The following is a 13,596-nucleotide window of genomic DNA, read 5'->3' on the forward strand; positions in this document are numbered from 1 at the left end:
TGAGAGAGAGAGAGAGAGAGAGAGAGAGAGAGTGGGGGGGAAGGGGGGGGGAAGAGAGAGAGGGAGAGAGAGAGAGAGAGTGGGGGGAAGGGGGGGGGAAAGAGAGAGAGGGAGAGAGAGAGTGGGGGGAAGGGGGGGGGAGAAGAGAGAGAGGGGGGGGAAGAAGAGAGAGGGGGGGGGGAAAGAAGAGAGAGGGGGGGAAGAAGGAGAGAGGGGGGGGAAGGAGAGAGGGGGGGAAGAAGAGAGAGGGGGGAAGAGAGAAGAGGGGGGGAAGAGGGGGGGTAGAAGAGGGGGGTAGAAGAGGGGGGGTAGAAGAGGGGGGGTAGAAGAGGGGGGGTAGAAGAGGGGGGGTAGAAGAGGGGGGGTAGAAGAGGGGGGGAGAAGAGGGGGGGAGAAGAGGGGGGGAGAGAGGGGGGAGAAGAGGGGGGGAGAGAGGGGGGAGAAGAGGGGGGGAGAAGGGGGGGGGAGAAGGGGGGGGGGAGAAGGGGGGGGGAGAAGGGGGGGGGAGAGAGGGGGGGAGAAGAGGGGGGGAGAGAGGGGGGGAGAAGAGGGGGGGAGAAGAGGGGGGGAGAAGAGGGGGGGAGAAGAGGGGGGAGAAGAGGGGGGGAGAAGAGGGGGGGAGAAGAGGGGGGGAGAAGAGGGGGGGAGAAGAGGGGGGGGAGAAGAGGGGGGGAGAAGAGGGGGGGAGAAGAGGGGGGGAGAAGAGGGGGGGAGAAGAGGGGGGGAGAAGAGGGGGGGAGAAGAGGGGGGGAGAAGAGGGGGGGAGAAGAGGGGGGGAGAAGAGGGGGGGAGAAGAGGGGGGGGAGAAGAGGGGGGGAGAAGAGGGGGGGAGAAGAGGGGGGGAGAAGAGGGGGGGAGAAGAGGGGGGGAGAAGAGGGGGGAGAAGAGGGGGGGAGAAGAGGGGGGGAGAAGAGGGGGGGCGAAGAGGGGGGAGAAGAGGGGGGGAGAAGAGGGGGGAGAAGAGGGGGGGAGAAGAGGGGGGGAGAAGAGGGGGGGAGAAGAGGGGGGGAGAAGAGGGGGGGAGAAGAGGGGGGGAGAAGAGGGGGGGAGAAGAGGGGGGGAGAAGAGGGGGGGAGAAGAGGGGGGGAGAAGAGGGGGGGGAGAAGAGGGGGGGAGAAGAGGGGGGGAGAAGAGGGGGGGGGAGAGGGGGGGGGGAAAGAAGAGGGGGGGAAGAAGAGAGGGAGGGGGGAAAAGAAGAGAGGGAGGGGGGAAAAGAAGAGAGGGAGGGGGGAAAAGAAGAGAGAGGAGAGGGAGGGGGGGGGGGAAGAGAGAGGGGGACGATTTTAGTGCTGAGGCTGTTGGAGCCAGTCGAAAATTAAATCCGTACTCATCTGCTATGGATTGAATTTAATTGCATTTTAGGACTTTATGACATTGAGAAGCCATTACCAGTATTAAATAGAAACTCTGTAAAAGCTAATAGTAGTGAAGCTTTAACTTACTTGTTGTGCTTGCAGACCACTCTATAGACCTTACTGATTGGCCCACTGTCAATTCTAACTAAATCAGATCTTACGTCTTATTTGAATTTGAATCACAACCCTGAAAAACGATAACATGTTTAATTCGAAGACTAATGAAACAGTTTAAATGCAACTTAATGATAACATCTCAGCCACGGGTACAGAATGATACAGTGTTTAAAAAGCAGGAGTCTGCTCCTAGCTTTAAAGAAAGTATTTGAAGCCCAACATTGAAGAGATTCTGCACAATGTGTCAGGAAGCCATTTTATGGTCAAAAGTTTTCCCTCCTTGCTAAGAAGCCATTTTGTAAAATAATTGTATCAGACATGTGAGCTGTACAAGTTCTCCAATTAGCTCAGACTGGTACCTCTTTATGATAGGAGTTTATCTCGCTAGCAGGCACCTAACTCGGCTGGGAATGTTTTTCCCACCTGATGAATGGCTTAGGGCCTGTAGGAGTGATCAGTCAAGCATACACAGACCTGTCAATTAACTTTTCTTCCTTACAAATGATTATCTTTCACCGGTTATCTGTCTAATTAAGAAAATGCAATTTTAAAAAGACTTTTGTATAAAGGAAGCCATTTTGTATTAGTACATCGGAGTACCCTGCGGAGGCACTTGAACAGCTGGTACCTACTCTCCTAGGCTTTAGAACCTAGCTAGTTTAGCTTACAGATATCGGTGTTATGTTGTAACAGTGATGCTATTAGTGAATAAAGGGGATGACTAAAATTAAACTAAATTGTCTGTAAGAGGTTTTTATTCCAGACTTCCAAAGAGTACGATCCTGGGACGAACAAAGAGAGAGGCTTTACAGGTCTGAGTCCACAAGGAGTTCCTGGGCCGTCTCAAATCCCCACTTTAACAAGTGGATAAACATATCCACTGAACATATCCAAGAAAATGGAATAGTGTAGGATAGATAGGCTTCAGATTGGTTCCACAGGTCGGCGCAATATTAAGGGCAGAAGGGCCTGTACTGCACTGTAATGTTCTAAGATCGTTGCTTTAAAATCAGTGGGAAAAGGTGTTAGAAAGCGTAGGGGTTTGTTCATAAAGGGAGAAATAAGTGGTTGATTGGATGCGGAGTTGTGACCAGATGTGATTGCCAAAGGCGATAAAGCCTGGTAACAACCATCTTATTGGCTCCATGAACAGCTTGTGGATGCGAATAATACTGGCACAAGCCTCAGACTGCTGGAGTGCAGGTGGTATCCTCTCTCTCCCCCCAGTTAAATACCTAAAGAAAGTCAGTTTGTTTTCTTCCACCAGGTGCTGTTAGCTGCTGCTTTTAATGAGAGTCAGAGACTTTTATAATTTGTGAACCTGTCCCCTTGTGCAGACATGACAAGAAAAATCAGAACAACTTTGGTAACAAAAGAACACCCAGTCGAATCCTGAGGACTGGCGTTGTATGTGATTGTCTGCATATGCGCAAGGGGGAGAGAACAGGGGTTTTAGAAGAGAGTTAAAGCAGTAACAAGTAATTATCTGTCAACAGTTCATAATTTACTAGATTAGATTACTTACTTACAGTGTGGAAACAGGCCCTTCGGCCCAACAAGTCCACACCGACCCGCCGAAGCGCAACCCACCCATTCCCTACATTTACCCCTTTACCTAACACTACGGATAATTTAGCATGGCCAATTCACCTGACCTGCACATTTTGGACTGTGGGAGGAACCCACGCAGACACGGGGAGAATGTGCAAACTCCACACAGTCAGTTGCCTGAGTCGGGAATTGAACCCGGGTCTCTGGCACTGTCAGGCAGCAGTGCTAATCACTGTGCCACCGTGCCGCCCACTAATATCTTCATCTGCAATAAATTGAAGTTCCTGTTAAGTACAGAAACTTGGTGCATGTTTTCTGTTAACATGAGTCTAACAAACATGTAAATTTGTGAACTTTGTATAATCTGATAATATTTTTAACTTCTGAGATGATTCCTGCAATAGCAGGACTTGAATTCTAGGGCGCTAATAGTGAGGTGCGATACCCCACAAAGACAGTGAAGGTATTGGCTCTAATTTTCTATAACTCTTATAGACTCCAAAAATATGTGCCTCTATTAGAAGATTGTGAATGTAAAACTTATGGAAGAGGCAAGAAGAAAAGAAAACTAAGCCAGTTATATATCATTGGTGGGAAAAAGCTAGAATTTATTATTAGGATGCACAAGGCATTTGGAACTTCAGTGTGACTGGATAGAGCCAACATTGATTTGACAAAGCTAGAGTTCGAAAATGTAACTAGGGTGGACCAAGTGGGACCTGATGCATGTAATTACTTGAAGTTCAAAGTTTGGGAGAAGATTTGTAGCTCGGGTGCTCGTTGTTGTGGTTCTGTTCACCGAGCTGGGAATTTGTCTTGCAAACGTTTTGTCCCCTGTCTAGGAGACATCCTCAGTGCTTGGGAGCCTCCTGTGAAGCGCTTCTGTGCTGTTTTTTCCGGCATTTATAGTGGCCTATCTGCCGCTTCCGTGCCCAGAAGAAAACAGCACAGAAGCGCTTCACAGGAGGCTCCCAAGCACTGAGGATGTCACCTCAGACAGGGGACAAAACGTTTGCAAGACAAATTCCCAGCTCGGCTGAACAGAACCACAACAATTACTTGAAGTTTCAAAAAGCATTTCATAATTAAGTTTTAGGTCGAGTCAGATTCAGACAATAGCCTTTAAATTCAACTTTTTTGTCTATTTTCAAATCAACCTGCTCAGAGATGTTATTACACATCTTTGAAACACCTTTATCTTAAAATAGCCTAATTAGATAGCACAGCTGTAAGGTGGGGTCAGTTATTATTCAAGCACCTGAAATTCCTTGTCTAAATGAGATGCTGATAACTGACTCCAATAGATCCACATAAGATGGGGATTTTCTGCACTATATGGTCAGTTATACACAAAGGCCAAGTGATTATTTTTGAGAATTTGGCTAAAAGTGTGAATTTGGTGCTGCAAGAGAAAGAGGATCTAAATGTAAGGCTTTCTGCAATATGTCTCTAGAGGAAGAAGTGAGGATAAGAGTATAAAATGTGGATCCAGAGACCTCCAGTAACATCAGTGGCAGAAAACATTATAAAAATCATAATGTGACAAGTGCAGGGCAAAAGAATTAACTGGCGAACATTTCTCTTCTTTAAAAGTGAGGCTTTCAGTTTATGTTTAGCTCTCTTTTTTTAGCTTCAGCATAAAATTTATACTATTTTTAAAGAATAGTTACAATAAAGTATGAAGAACAAGCATTTGTAAAGTATCAAAATAAATGTCTTCTCCATAATATCCAGACTGACAGCAAGACCTCCTTTAAATATGTAAGGAAGAAAGGCCAAAATGAACATCAGCCTCTTAGAGAATGAGGTTGGGAAAACAATAACGGAGAACCAGGAAATGGCAGAGGAGTTGAATAAATACTCTTGCAGCCTTTATAGTAGAAGACACTAATAGAAATCCAAAAATACAAATTAATCAATGGGCAAAAGGTAGTTGGGGAGAAAATAAGTATAGTAACTATCACTAGGGAAAAAGTTCAAGAGCACTAATGGGACTAAAGTTTGATAAATCCTCTGGATTCAATGATTTGTAGCCTAGGACATTAATAGAAGTAGATATTCAGATAGTGGATGCGCTGCTAAGTATTCGCGCAAGAAATCTGAGATTTTGATAAAGTCACAGAGGATTGTAAAACTGCCAATGTAACACAATGTTCAAAAATGGAAGGAGACAAAAAAAAGGTAGTCAGTTGGCTTAACATTGGGACAACAACATTAATGTCCATGATAAAGGATATAATAACAGACCATTCAGAAATGCTTTTGATCTGAGTCAGCATGGCTTCAATAAGAGGAAATCATGCCTTCCAAAGTTACTGGATATTTGGGGTAACAAGCAGAATAGATAATGGGGAGTCAGTACATATAATATATTTGGATTTCTAAAAGGGATTTGATAAGGTACCACACATTTGGCCCATGGTGTTAGGGTAGTATACAAGAATGGAACAATTAAGTAATAGAAAGTAGAGTGAGGATAAGGAAGCATTTTTAGGATAACCTGTAACTAATGGAAAACCACAGGACTCAGAATTGAATGACAGAAGTGAAAGTACTTCAGCCAAGTTTCTAATAATGCAAATAAATGGGAACGCAAGAGGTGAAGATGACAAAATCTGCACATGGTATAAACTGTCTAAGTGAGTAGGCAAACACTTAGCGTATGTAATGTGGGAAAACAAGAGATGACGCAATTTGACAGGGAGAATACAGAGTGATCATTATTTAAATGGAAAGAAACTGCAGAATGCTGCAGAAGAGAGGGATTTGAGAGTCCACATGTATGATTATTTTTTGTGATTATTTCACATTCAGCAGGTAATGAGGAAGGCAAATGGACTGTTAGCCTTTATTTTAAAAGGGAATAGAGTATAAAATAGAGCAGACTTGCTAAATCTAAGTAAAGCATCAGTGTGAAAAGAACTAGAACACTATGAACAGATGTGCTCCTCTTAGCTAAAGGAAAGAGGAGCTGGTATTGCAGGCAGTCCAGAAAAGGTTCAGTAGGTTAAGTTATACAGGACATTGGTTAGGCCACTGATGGAATATTGAGCGCAATTCTGGTCTCCTTCCTATCGGAAGGATGTTGTGAAACTTGAAAGCGTTCAGAAAAGATTTACAAGGATGTTGCCAGGGTTTGAGGATCTGAGCTACAGGGAGAGGCTGAACAGGCTGGGGCTGTTTTCCCTGGAGCGTCGGAGGCTGAGGGGTGACCTTAGAGGTTTACAAAATTATGAGGGGCATAGATAGGATAAATAGACAAAGTCTTTTCCCTGGGGTCAGGGAGACCAGAACCAGAGGGCATAGGTTTAGGGTGAGAGGGGAAAGATATAAAAGATTCCCAAGGGGCAACTTTTTCATGCAGAAGGCGGTACGTGTATGGAATGAGCTGCCAGAGGAAGTGGTGGAGGCTGGTACAATTGCAACATTTAAGAGGCATTTGGATGGGTATATGAATAGCAAGGGTTTGGAGGGATATGGGCCAGGTGCTAGCAGGTGGAATAGATTGGGTTGGGATATCTGGTGGGCATGGATGGGTTGGACTAAAGGGTCTGTTTCCATGCTGTACATCTCTATGACTGAACTCAGGTATAGAGGGATTTTCCTGTGAGCCAAGGTTGAATAGGTTGGGCTCTTACTCATTGGAACTTAGGAGACAGGTGACCAGATTGAAACACAAGATTCTTGGAGGGCTTGACAGGCTAGATCCTGAAAGGTTGCTCCCCATACATGGTGTCTAGGACCAAAGGGCATAATTTCAGAGAAAGGGATCAACCACTTAGGATAGAAGAGGAATTTCTTCTCCGCAGGGAATGGACATGTGGAATTTTTTTACTGTCATGGATTGTGGAGGCTGGGTTAAAAAGTAAATCAAGGCTGAGTTAGATGATTTTTAATCAGGAAGGGTAGCAAAGTGGTTAGCTGAATATTATTCAATTAGCCATGCTTGATGGGTCAAATGGCCTACTTCTGCTCCAAATGAGTTTTGTAGGCACTACACAGGACATTGTAAGATAAACACAGGAATTCATGGGTTTGCGAATAATAATACAATGGATTGAGGATTGGTAAACTTTCGAAACAACAAAAAAAAATGATAAACTAACACTGATACAGATCAGTTTTAGGCCTGAAGTATTTACAATTTATAGCAGTAGTTTAGGGAATTAAGTAAAAGAGTTCCTAATAATGTACTACTTTAGCAACTCTCCTCCTACTTTATCTGAACCAGGCTTATCTAACAGCCCAGACTAGGGTCCAGAACTAGGTCCACATGTCAAGTCTTATTGTAGACATACAGAAGACCTGTAACAGGAAATCTGTCTATGGCCCTGAAAACAAGAGCTGGACAGACAGACACACACACACACTTTTCCAAGTTCTTCTCTCCCTCTCCAAAAAACTATCCATGCAGCAGAGAGAACAGGATGAAAAGAAACCCACTTCCACCATACACTTGCGTAGAAATTTTCCAAAAGTCAGCTCAGCATGCGTCAGAGGGAAGTGCAAAGTTAGTATTAATTGAACCCAAAGCTCAGCCCCAATTCTTAGCTACTTCCCTGGTGGTCAAGACCCAGGGCTTAGTTTCTGTCTCTAGCTTGGCTTAAGTGAAAAGACAAAACAGGTTTTATTAGTGAGAAATGTATTTTCTAAAACGGTCCTTTTTTTAAGAAAATGATCAATGTATTATTTTTATACTTTATGAATCTCTCAATCATGTGCCAAATCTAACCTGCTCAATGACATCTTGATTAAGGCAAAATTGAAACGTGGCCCCTTGCACAACAAGTATGAATCTATTCCTCCATTTATGCTGGATTTTGCCTTGAATCAGCTACCTTAACGCAGAGTAAACAAGAATCAGAATGAGCGGCAAGCAATTCCCAACATCTTTCAGAACACCAGCCAGGATTTTCTGCCAGAACATGCGAGAGAAATATTTTTCTCTTCCAAGTTAAATAACCAGTAACTCTAAAATATAGCAGAACATGTAGAGACAGGAATTCAACTTGGAGTGCTGTTCAGGCAGAGGAAAGAGAAAGATAGAGAAGGAGGGTGACAACAACAGAACCCAATATCTCACTAAAAATTAAAAAACATACTGCTATTCTAATGGGAGAATCTTGCAGAACTTTCCACATACTGTACATTATTCACAATGGTTGTCGAATATCCTAATAGGATCGCATAACTTGACAATTTTACAAGACAGCTGGCATTTCAAGTTTCCTTTATATTGTATTGATGTCAGCCAGAGCAAGACAGGCTACCCACTGCATTCGATGCTGATTCACAAAACAATGTACACATCACAGCTAACTGAAAACATTGCAACATTTTAAATGTAACTCATAGTATTCTTGCTAATTTATTTCTACCTTTTTCTTCTTTCAGCCACAAAACCTAAGTAATGAAACTCGAAAATCTCTGCACCTTGCAGGTCTCCTTGCATTTTCATAAGATAGTGTGCTTCAGTCCAAAATAACCAAGAGTATGGAGACTCCTCTTCCACTGATGTCACAAAATATTAAGAAACTTTGCTGCCTTTTCAAGTGATGTTTGGATGAGTTTTCTTTGAAAACACCCAAGCCATCATGATGATGACAAAGTGCGAATGCTCATTGAATGAAGTGAATCAATTGCGTAGTCAAGCTTGTGTTGTTTGTAGACAGAGGAGATTCCAAAAGCAAACATACAACTGCTTCAACTCCATTCAAGTCTGCCATTAAATTGCCCAAGCTTTACACAAAAAAAACTAAATCAAATACACTTTCTACACAGATGTTTATCGTGAAGTATTAAAGCAGAAATGTTACAGAAATAAAGAAATGCCAAAAAAATTTCACTCTTGCTTGTTAGAGCAGGCTGATCATTGCTAACCTATATCAGCATTAAGACCAAGCCTTGCTATGAACCAGCTGATCACAATCCATACATTTAATGCAAGAACATTAAAAACAAAGTATTAGCATGAAACATTTTGTCCTCCATTCACTCAGTCTCAGTGCGACACCTGTGACAGCACATGATCAGCTCGTACATTGACGTCTGGGTTACAGTTTGAGCAAGTCATATACAGTCCATCAAATGGGTATCTGAGCAGATGCAATACTCGAATGCGATTATCATTTGAAAATATCCTATCTCCCAGAAGCAAGTTTTGAGAAGTCTTTTAGCTCAGGTTGAGGTTCTGGATGTAGGCTTGCTCACTGAGTTGGAAGGTTCATTTTCAGACATTTTGTCACCATACTAGGTAACATCTTCAGAGAGCCTCCGGATGAAGCTCAAAAGTTTGTGGACTTTAAGTACAGTCATAGTCATACAGAAACAAACCCTTCAGTCCAACCTATGACAATCATAATCCCAAACTGAACTAGCCCCACGTGCCTTCATTTGGCCCACATGCCTCCAAACATTTCTTATTCATATACTTATCCAAATGTCTTTGGACAGCTTTAACTGTGCCCACATCCACCATTTCATCCGGAAATTCATTCCACACTCAAATCACTAAAAAATAACTGCCCCCATATTGTTTTCAAATCTCTCCTCTCATCTTAAAAATATGCCCCTAGTCTTAAAATCCCTAATTCTCAGGAAAAGACACCTGTCGTTCACCTTATCTCTACCTTTCACGATTTTATAAAGCGCTACAAGGTCACCCTCAACCTCTTATGCTCCACTGAAAGTAGTCTCAACCTATCCAGCCTCTCCTTCAACTAAAAAGTTCCAGTCATGGCAACATCCTGGCAAATCTCTTCTGAACCCCCCCCAGCTTAACAGTATCCTTTCTATAACAGAATGAGCAAATCTACATATAGTACTCCAAAAGAAGCCTAACCAATGACTTGTACAACCTTAACATAACATCCCAACACCTATACTCAAAAGCACTGAGCAATGAAGACAAGTATGCTTAACGCCTTCTTAACCGCCCAAATCTGTGATGCAAACTTCAAAGAATTATATACCTGAACTCTTGGGTCTCTGTTCTACAACACCATAAGTAAGCTTTAAAAGCAGAGGATGATAGAAATGGATATTTTTGTTTACAAGTCCTTAAAAATCAATATTCCTTGATCCGACTGACATTCAGCTCAAAATCATTTCGCATATCAATCCATATCAACTCGTGTTTTGTAAATGGAACATTTGATGGAATGTGGTAGCCAACACAATGTCCATCTAATTCTTCAAATCACCTATCAAACTCTGCTAACTTCCACAGGTGTGCAAAGTTTTCTAGATGGAACCACTTATCACTGTTTTTGACTTTCTTCCTAGTATTTTCTCCAGACTCATGAAGAATTCCGGCATTTTATTTTTTTTTAAGCAGGGAGGACCACAGACCCAGTTTCATCTTTAATGCATTCAGAGCAGCACAGGTATTAAGGTCACCGTCCTTTCGTTGCAATTCACAGTTCAACTTGTTTGTTTTTGAGGTTACCTCTGTAAGGAACTCAGAGTCGAGCAACCACACATCATCTCACAACACATTTCATTCCTTGATTTAAGGGAAAGTAACAATTTTAGGCACCAGTTCTAAAAAATGTTTAGCAGGAGATATAGCTAGTAAGATTGCAGATGACACCAAAATTGGAGGTGTAGTTGACCAGTGAAGATTACCTCAGAGCACAACAGGATCTTGATCTGAAGCGCAATGGGCTAAGGAATGGCAGATGGAGTTTAATTTAGATAAATGAGCGGTGATGCATTTTGGTAAGACAAATCAGAGCAGGACTTAATCACTTAACGGTAAGGTCTGAGGGAGTGTTGTTGAACAAAGAAACCTTGGAGTTACAGGTTCACAGTTCTTGAAAGTAGAGTTGCAAGACGATAGGATAGTGAAGGTGGCGTTTTGTAAGCTTTCCTTTATTGGTCGGAGTATTGAGAAAAGGAGTTGAGAGGTCAAGTTGCAGCTGTACAGAACACTTGCTAGGCCACTTGGAATACTGCGTGCAATTCTGGTCTCCTTTCTATCGGAAAGATGTTGTGAAACTTGAAAGGGTTCAGAAAAGATTTACAAGGATGTTGCCAAGGTTGGAGGATTTGAGCTACAGGGAGAGGCTGAATAGGTTGGGCTGTTTTCCCTGGAGCATCAAAGGTTGAGGGGTGACCTTACAGAAGTTTATAAAATCATGAGGGGCATGGATAGGATAAATAGACAAGGTCTTTTCTCTGGAGAGTCCAGAACAAGAGGGCATAGGTTTAGGATAAGGGGGGGGAAAAATATAAAAGAGACCTAAGGGGCAACTTTTTCACGCAGAGAGTGGTGCATGTATGGAATGAGCCGCCAGAGGAAGTGGTGGAGGCTGGCACAATGGCAACATTTAAAAGGCATCTGGTTGAATATTTGAATAGGAAGGGTTTGGAGGGATATGGGAAGTGCTAGCAAATGGGACTAGATTAATTTAGGATATCTGGTCGGTATGGACAAATTGGACTGAAGGGTCTGTTTCCGTGCTATACATCTCTATGAATATGACCTTCCTTCAACTTAACCACCTCAGATCAGCATGGAGGATTGGTTCATTATAGGCAGCAGAGTTTGTCAAGTAAGGATTTAAACAAAGTGCTGAAGCATTCTAGTTTACATCAAGTTCACAATCTGAAATTTAATTGCTTGAGCCAAGTCCACAGCTTTATTTGTTAATGCGTGTGGTGGATTATATACTGGTAATTGCCAAAAGGAGGAATATTAGGACCATTTCTGTATAGTGCAACAAAGTCCATATTTGTGCCAAACATGGCAAATGGTGCATCAGTTATAATGGCAAATAGTTTCTTGATTAGAATATTTTTCAAACATGTATCTTTTGCATTTGTAGTCAATGTCAGTTTCTCTGATTCTCTCTAAGGAGCAAAAGGGTGAGAAAATCCTTAGTGGTTATGCCCTTAAAACAACGCACACAAACAATTGAGCTCTGCCGGTTCACATTGATGGATTTATCAAGCTGGAGTAGCATTCACAGTCCTTCAAATCTAGCTGTTACTGAAAGGTGTCTTCAGACAAATATTCGTCTCACCTGACCATCTCTTCAGCATCAATGGCATACTTTGGATTCCCATTATTTCATCTTTGGTCTTAAAAAGTCTTTGAAGAGTCAGTGACCTTAGTCATTGCTTCTTTAATTGATTCACCACCACTGGAAGAATGTGCTTTGTCAGTGGACAGCTTTCAAAAGGGTCTTGAGCTCACTGACTTTCTTTGGCCAAAGCATGTCATTCAAGGGAAAACGATCCTTTAACTTACTGCACATCATCGAGGTGCCATTCCAAGTTCCTCTTTTAACTTAACAATAATTTGGCCCTAGTCACTGCAGTGAGGTGTGTGGAACATCCAGAATGCTGCTGGCTGCTTTCAAGTGGTGAGGAACAGGAGATCACATTTGTGGTCGAGACTTTTATCTCTGGCTCCTGGTCAGCTTCCATCACTTGGACATTGGATGTGGGATTGCAGCTACATTCTCTGCATTTTGTCCTCACCTGCATGGACCTATTGAGCAGCAGGCCTACAGAAAACAGTCAAAGGAGATCTGGCTGAGCTGTTTTGCTCAGAATCCACATGGGCACCACAGGCTGAACAGCCTAGGATTTTAGTACTGTGATAGAGGTTTTTGACATCAGCTTCTAGGATTTCTTTACTTTGTTACCTCAAAGCTTACTTTATCCTGCAAGGTTGTCCACTTGCTCAAAACTGAAACACAATATAACAAGCTGGTAAAGCCTGTTCAGGGCATGCACTTGTCTTTTGCTGCATGGTTTCTGGAATGGAAGTAATGCACAGCATGATAATTGACGTGCGCATGCCAAGCAAACAGTGAGATGGACCGTCAGAGACTTTGATCAACCAGTCGATCACATACATTTAGAGATGACAGCTGTATGACAATAATATTTTCCCAAGACAGAGACCAAAACCGTAAGTACTCCAAATGTGGTTGGCCTAAGTTCCTCCATGATTGAAGGCTTAAACAGGCCTGTACTCTGAAATCTTGTTGCAATAAAAGTGAGGATTTCCTAACACTTGCTGCTCCTGCATGTTAGCCTTTAACGATTTATTGACAAGGACACCCAAGTCCCGTTGCACACCTAACTTTCTAAACTCCTATTAAAGCACATCTGTTCTTTCTACTACATCTCCTCACTTATTCACATTATATTATACCTGCCATGTTCTTGATCAATCACTAAACCAATCCAAATATTCTTGAAAATGTTTTACATTCTCACAACTGTAAGCTCTATATCATCTGCAGATATGAATTATTACAGTGGGCCAGCAGTGACTTAATTACAGAATTCGAGGGAAACAGCGGCCACTGGAAAAATGGTTAATCAGAACCATAACCCTCAGGTATCATGCAGTTCAAACATTTTGTGGTTCTCCTTTTAAAAAACAAAAAGATTTCTCATAGGGGAATGAAGCAAGCTGAGGCTTTCCATTGTTTCTTCCAGAAACAAAATCTGGAATTGTGATTTCAGAAAGAATATACATTGGCCTCAAGGATTGCATGTAAAAGGAGACTAAATATTACATACTTACCTCAAAATGGGCATAAAGTCTTAAACA

At 42.5% G+C, this 13,596-nt stretch overlaps 1 protein-coding gene across 9 annotated transcripts in view; it reads right to left on the reverse strand.

Annotated features, from left to right (window-relative positions):
• The window catches only part of LOC140464265 (trinucleotide repeat-containing gene 6A protein-like), a 180,215-nt gene that overhangs the window by 77,673 nt on the left and 88,946 nt on the right, over positions 1–13,596 (reverse strand). The gene's annotated exons all lie outside the window — the stretch shown is intronic.

This window comes from Chiloscyllium punctatum, chromosome 40 (genome assembly GCF_047496795.1).
Source record: "Chiloscyllium punctatum isolate Juve2018m chromosome 40, sChiPun1.3, whole genome shotgun sequence".
NCBI lineage: Eukaryota > Metazoa > Chordata > Chondrichthyes > Orectolobiformes > Hemiscylliidae > Chiloscyllium > Chiloscyllium punctatum.